This window comes from Berghia stephanieae, chromosome 6 (genome assembly GCF_034508935.2).
Source record: "Berghia stephanieae isolate SIO BIC M18660-M18661 chromosome 6, UCSD_Bste_1.3, whole genome shotgun sequence".
Lineage (NCBI taxonomy): Eukaryota > Metazoa > Mollusca > Gastropoda > Nudibranchia > Aeolidiidae > Berghia > Berghia stephanieae.
This window is the reverse complement of record NC_088365.1, coordinates 60510421-60517920: the sequence shown is the minus strand read 5'-3', so window position 1 is coordinate 60517920 and position 7500 is coordinate 60510421. Positions and strand designations below refer to the sequence as shown.

Here is a 7500-nt window from a genome sequence, read left to right as displayed (position 1 = left end):
TTGATATTTATCAAACGTGCAAAGACTTGGGCTTACATGACACTGCAACGCCATAATGTTGGTAGGGATGATGATGTGGTGGTAGTGGTGGTTGTGGCAGTGGTGGTTGTGGAAGTGGTGGTAGGAATGATGTCTGTTGTGGTAGTGGTGGTGGTGGTAGTGGTTGTAGGAATGATGACGGTGGTGGTAGTGGTGGTTGTGGAAGTGGTGGTAGCAATGATGACTGTTGTGGTAGCGGTGGTATGGTAGTGGTGGTAGGAATGATGTTGTGGTGATAGTGGTGGTGGGAGTAGTGGTGGTAGGAATGATGGCTGTTGTGGTGGTGGTGGTGCTGGTAGTGGTGGTAGTGGTGGTAGGAATAATGACGGTAGTGGTAGTGGTGGTGGTTTTGGTAGTGCTGGTAGGAATGATGACTGTTGTGGTAGTATTGGTGATTTGGATAAAAGGCAGACCTACCATAATTTCAAATTTCAGGGACATTTTAAGGATAAAACCTCATGCTAGGAACAATGTTTTGTGCAATGGTAATGTCTGATAAGACAGTCAAATGTCTATATAAAGAGAATAATGTGGTTACAATGATGCTAGAGATTATTATAAGAATGTGTAGTTACTAATCTGCTTGCAACAAAAGTGATATCCTCACTCACTGTTTTAATAATATTTTTTTATTACTTGGATATCTCATCAAGATTACACGACCACTGGTGAGAATGACTGACCATAAAACGGATATTTTTCTCGAACCATTGTGATCGAGAATAACTAACCGATTTCCAAATTATTTGGTTTGTTGATAGCTGATGATCTGGTGGTGGGGGTGGTTGTAGTGGTGGTGGTAGGGAAGATGATGTTATGGTAGTTGTTGTAGTAATGGTGGTAGGGAAGATGATGTGAAAGCAGTAATTGTAGTTGTTGTAGTAGTGATGGAAGGGATGATGTTGTAATAGTGGGGTGGTCGGGGTGATGAGTTGTAGTAATGGTGGTAGGAATGATGAAGTGGTAGTAGTTGTAATATTAGTTGTTGTAGGGATGATGATGTGGTGGTGGTAATTGCAGTGGTTGTGGTTGGGTTGGTGATGTGATATTAGCTGTTGTAGTAGAGGTATAGAAGGGATTATGCGGTGGTAGTTGTTGTAGTCGTTTAGTTAGAATGATGATGTGGTGGTAGTGGCGAAAGTAGGGATGATGATGTTGTGGTAGTTGTTGAAGTGTAGGTAGAGATGATTTTGTTGTGGTAGTATAATGGTAGTTTTTTTTTTAATTTCCGTGATAGACATTATTTTTTAACAAATTTCTGGGACAAACCCGGAAATTCTGGGATGGTTGGCATGCCGGGAACCAGCATCACCTATCAAGAACTAGTAAGTTGCTCTGAGAAACTCTTGACATCTCATGAGCAAAATGTTTGAAACTCTGAGGATGGACCTATGATAAGTTTGTGGGCGGGATTTTGACATGAATGACAATCGGATTCTTCTACAGATGTTACATGTTGACATTTCGGGAACTAACCATCGAGCTGAAACAGAATCTGAAAAGAATAGGGTAAACCTGTCCCTGCAACATGAATCATCGAGCATCCTTCGACGATACAAATTTGTCCCTTTGTGTCCCGTACTTTGGTATTTCATTTTCAACGTTTGTGTTTTTGATACGACCCATCGGTAATTGCATTGTTGTCGCCAATCTCGACTCAACGTCTAGTCCAATTTCTTGATTTGACGATTTCCTTAACAATGCAGCTATGACCAGGTCAGCTGACGTCATGAGGTAGACAAATTATAATGGTAACATTTATTGTCACAAGTGTGGAGAGTAACCAGAGTTGTTGGTCAGATTCTGGATCGAATGAATTTATTATTTAGCCAGTTTTAATGATTTCATTGGTTAATTTAAGTCACGACTCGGTGAAAGATCGATTACTAGAATAGAATTTGTCTAAATGACTTTATTTCAATTATAGAGGAAATATATAGGTATAAACAATTATTTTGTAAAATTACGGTTTATCCGCTGATTTTTATTTGAAAAGAAAAATAATTAAAAACCTCATCCTTTTCTATCAATGAGACATCATTGTGTAATTGTCGAGATCCTATATTATATCATTGGGAATTTATACACGATAGGATTGACAAAAGTTTTGGATAGCTGTAGGGGTTAGACAGGGACAGACAGTGACATAAGATTTTTTTTTCAATGGCAAAAAGTTATTTCTAAAAGATTCTGCTCATAGCTATTCGCTAGAATAAAGTAGCAATTTACATGCAGAACGACACATTTTACGTAAAATTATTGTTTGCGAAATTTAATGTTACTGTTGTTCCACAATTGTCAAAACAAAATGATTCAACACCAAAAACAATGTATTTTAAAATAAAAATGATCTAATTTTACTATGTGACTTAATAAGCCTAATTAGATATTTATTTCCATCATATTGGGATCAATCTGCCTTAGCTTATTCCTTTATTGTTATATATATATATATATATATATATATATATATATATATATATATATATATATATATATATATATATATATATATATATATATATTTTTTTTTTTTATTTTTTTTTTTATTTTTTTTTATTGACTCAAATAAGCACAATGCTCTCCACAATGCTATATGTTTTAAAGAAAGGATTAATATATATATATATATATATATATATATATATATATATATATATATATATATATATATATATATATATATTATATATATATATATATATATCCTTTCTTTAAAAAATATAGCATTGTGGAGAGCATTGTGCTTATTTGAGTCAATAAAAAAATTGATACGGCGCACAACTCTACTGAGAGATTTGAAAAATAGAAATGTATTTTTTACAGATAGATAAACAGATAACTTGATTTCCTTTTATAGTTTAAAGTCAGTTTGAAAGTTCGTTGAGTCAAACAGATAATATCATAAAATATGTACCGACGACACTAGACTCAAAATCAAATAATTTTGACACTGTAAAAAGTTGTCAATTTGCGTCATCTATTTATGACATCAAGTATTATTATTACTTCCGTTGTGTTGTTGATTTAGCGGTGATCAGTGTTGTTATGTAGTAGTATGTTCTAATTGCGTGTATGTTTGTGTGTGTGTGCGTGTGTGTGTATGTTTGTGTGTGTTGTGTGTGGTGTATACATGTGTGTGTGTGTGTGTGTGTGTTGGCATTTTTCAGCAAATCGTGGCATTCATAGTGATATTATTCACTTGATCACATGAAGGTATTTCAGTCGCCATTTTGATTCTTTTTTTTATTATTAGGGTTAGCTCGAGATCGAAGGATTTTTTTTTCTATTAGGGTTAATCATACATCTTACTAAAGGTGCTAGGATATTTATTTTTCCATAAGTTAAGTAAACGGGAGACATTCCGAAAGCTCCTATATCCCCAGTATTCTTTAAATGTGTATTGTCACCTTTGATATTTTGTCAGGCATTTATTTATTCAATTTGTCATTATATAGAATATTTTAAAAACTTTAGAACAAACCTTGATAGATTTGTGAAAGTTTAAAATTTCCTAATTTGACCATTGTTTTGATTTTCGGCCGCTATTTTGATTTGTTAAGTATTGAAAGGTGCAAAGCAGTCCGAGAGTTGTTTTATTCAATTTGTCATCATTTTTTCTATTAGGGTTAGCTCAAGATCGGAGGATAGTTTTTTTCTATTAGGGTTAGTCATAAGTCTTAGTAAAGATGTTTGTTTTTCCATAAGTAAAAGGGGAGACATTCCGAAAGCTCCTACTTCCGGAGTATTCTTTTAATTTGTATTTTCACCTTTGATATTTTGTCAGGCATTTATTTATTCAATTTGTCATGCAATGACAATTAACAAGTCTCAGGGGCAGACATTAAGCAAGGTGGGGATTTTCTTACCACAACCGGTATTCACACACGGACAACTGTATGTTGCTGTGTCACGGATCAGAGACTATAGTGGTTTACACTTCATGTTGGGCCACACAGAAAAATCAACCGAAGATATACCGAATTACACAGACAACGTTGTTTACCAATCTGCCCTCATTAAATGATGGTGAGTACAGTATCGAATATATATATATATATATATATATATATATATATATATATATATATATATATATATATATATTTATGTATTACATACATGTCATCACTTTCAATACATTTTTCTGAGAAATAATATACAGTGCAACTCATATATTGACATTGCACCGTTCAGGAAAATTATGTCGTTATCCAGAGGTGTGGTTATTCCGGGGTTTTCAAGAGGTCGCAAAAAGGGGGCATAGTGAGACCCTTGAGTACATACAGTGCTCGGGTCTTATTATTAGGAAAATCCTTCAAAAAATTGATTTTGAGATTTTTGTGAAAAAAAATATTTAATTATCTTAGAAATAATATTATTGAAGTCCAAATCCTTAAATTAGAATAGAAAGGTACGAAAAACACAGCCGAAAAGGGTACATGTAGTAAGAAAAGTGTGAAAAACGGTAAGAGATTTTGCCATTTTCTCAATATTATGTCATTTTTCTAAGGGTATAGGATACTGTGTCAAACGTTTCTCAGAATCTGTTCAATGAAATTGTCTAAAAATTTACAGTTATCACAGAGAAAATGTAGTATATGTCGCAATGGAGATATATTTTTGAAAATATACTTATATTTTGAATTATACTCCAAATTATGAATTTTTAACATTAATTTTGTCATAACATTTTGATTCTCAACTTTGTAATGTTCTAATTTACACACGATGGTACAATGTTTATAAGAGGGAAAAATATGGAGGTAATTACTTCAATAGTTTATGTGGAATGTTTGCCACAAGATAGTTATATTTTTTGATGCTATACCCCCAAATTAGGTCGCACAACGGGTATTAACACGGATAAATAATATTTATCACAATAAATATAGTTTTTTTAAACCTATAATGACGATACAAAATTATTGAAATGCATCAATACAGTTAATTATTTGTTTGTTTTTTTTTCTAGAAAAGATCCAAACCGCCCCTTTACCTCATTATTCTTAAATTTCCTAAACTATTACAGTGCTTTAATGATGATATTTCAAAATAATATTAAAGCCATTAACAAGCCACGCATATTGCCATACAATTTGGACTATTTTCTACTATTTGAATGTGTTATAATATGGAAGACTTACGATTTGTCACCACTGGATTTGTTGACAGGGTGGGGTGCCTGGCCTCCCATAGTGATGGCAGGGTGGCATTTACTCTATCCCCATATCTGTTTTCAAACTTTTTTTCTTTCTTTGTCTTTCTTTATCTTCAAATGAGATTATTTGGTTTTGTCATGGCCATGGCCAGAGTCCTTGGATGGGAGGGAAACACTCAAATATATAGTTATTGTTTTGGGAGATGATATCTTTCCCTTGTAAATCATCTGTCTTTTGTGTTTTGTTATTTGTTATTTTGAATGTGTAATGTAAACATTTGAATGTATTCCTCTGAGTTGGATCATGTGCTGGTGACCGGATGGGACGTTTAGGTGATCTCAAAATTGAGTACATTGATGGTATGCTCTTGGAATCTTCATCTGATCCCTATTGTTCACAATTCCCCTTTGTCTTACTTTTTCTTGGGTTCTTTAATTGTAATTTTAGAATTTGTTTATTTCATTTTCTTCCCTTTTACTGATGGTGATATAGCCTCAATGTGTTTCAGCGCCGTAAACCCTTAATAACAGAGAAGACTAAAAGAAATCGTGAGTTGTCTATTTGAACGGTGGGCTGGGCCCACAAAATTGTTTGCATAATATGTATTATTATAATGCCATTTAGGAATGTTGAACGTTGAGCTGGGTCGATAAAATTGCTTACATATTGAGTGTGTCTGAGTACACTGGCAAAAAAAAAAACAACACATTTATTATTTCGCCCTGTGCAAATACAGATAAATCAAATCAACCAACGCCCACACATTTTAAACCTAAACTTGCTTAAGAGATTTTTGGACATAGTTGGGTTCATCTTTAGTTATCTATATAGTGGAATGCTGATATTGGAGTTGACTTTAAGAGTGTTGAATTCAAGCGGATTCCACCGTATCAGTTTGCCTGAAGAATATAGTTTTTTTTTTGTTTTGTTTTTTTAAATGATGGTCTTCGTATATCAATCGATTCTGCAAAGCATTACAATCTAGTTAGTGTGTTACATAGATAACACAGGACTAGATAGGACCAAATGGGGGAAAACGTCATCAACAGTGGCTAGTGAGAAGTCGAGCGCCGCCATTTTATTTTTTATACAATTTAATCTAAATTTTAATGACTTTAATTGAGCTCGTTTAACCTTGATTTGTTGACGGAAAATAGAAAAAAGGTCAGGTTTATGATGATAAACTAAATGAGACATGTTAAACTACACATCCACTTGTACATTTTAGGCTTAGCTCCATTGATCGGGTTTATATATATATATATATATATATATATATATATATATATATATATATATATATATATATACATATTTTTTTTTTTTTTTTTTTAATGTCCTACATATTAAATGTTGCTGTTTACAAGGGACCCCTTGTAAAGCGCTTTGATCACATTAGTGGATATTGCTCTTTATAAAACTCAATTTTTAATATTTTTTGGGGGTTTATATTAATAACAATAGTAACAATAGAACTCAAACATACATCGGCAAATAGACAAAAGAGAGGGGGACTTGTTTACTTAGATCTATCTTTCTATCTATCTATCTATCTATCTATCTATCTATCTATCTATCTATCTATCTATCTATCTATCTATCTACCTATCTATCTATCTATCTATCTATCTATCTATCTATCTATCTATCTATCTATCTATCTATCTATCTATCTATCTATCTTTCTATTTATCTATCTATCTGTCTGTCTGTCTATCTAAGCCCCTCCCCCGCCGATTGTTTATGACGTGTCCAATTAAATTTACTATCCCTGGGCCGACAGCAGTTTATACAATTCTTTGATTTTACACCGCGCCGGCATTAATCGACTCGACGCATCTTAATGAGTGGGACTCGTCTCTCTTAACCTGCTGTTTGGATTTGCTTGTTTATTTCACACGTAACTGTTTTATGACACAATGGTATTATTGGTAGGAATGGATTAAAAGTGAAGGGGACGTGGGCATTCTTTTCCTTTTATAGCGCATTTTAACAAATTAACCTCAACTGTTGTCAGTGAGAATACATAACTGGCTATAGGCATTTATAGAAACTGTAAAACTACTACTACTACTTCTACAACCATCCAATGCATTCGACAGGGGAGAGTGGGTACCTTGATAAATAATAATAATGATGATGATGATAATAATAATAATAATAATAATAATAATAATAATAATAATAATAATAATAATAATAATAATAATAATAATAATGATGATAATAATAATAATAATAATAATAATAATAATAATAATAATAATAATAATAATAATAATAATAATAATAATAATAA

General features: G+C 32.6%; 1 long non-coding RNA gene across 2 annotated transcripts in view; it reads left to right on the top strand.

Moving 5' to 3' along the window:
- The window catches only part of LOC144975367 (uncharacterized), a 36152-nt gene that overhangs the window by 12905 nt on the left and 15747 nt on the right, over positions 1–7500 (top strand). Inside the window, exon 1 of one of the 2 annotated variants that reach the window (XR_013645896.1) lies at positions 2779–4068. The exons of the other annotated variant lie outside the window; for it this stretch is intronic. This is a non-coding gene — a long non-coding RNA (uncharacterized LOC144975367). Of the gene's footprint in view, positions 1–2778; positions 4069–7500 lie in introns of those variants that run through there. 2 annotated transcript variants of the gene reach the window in all.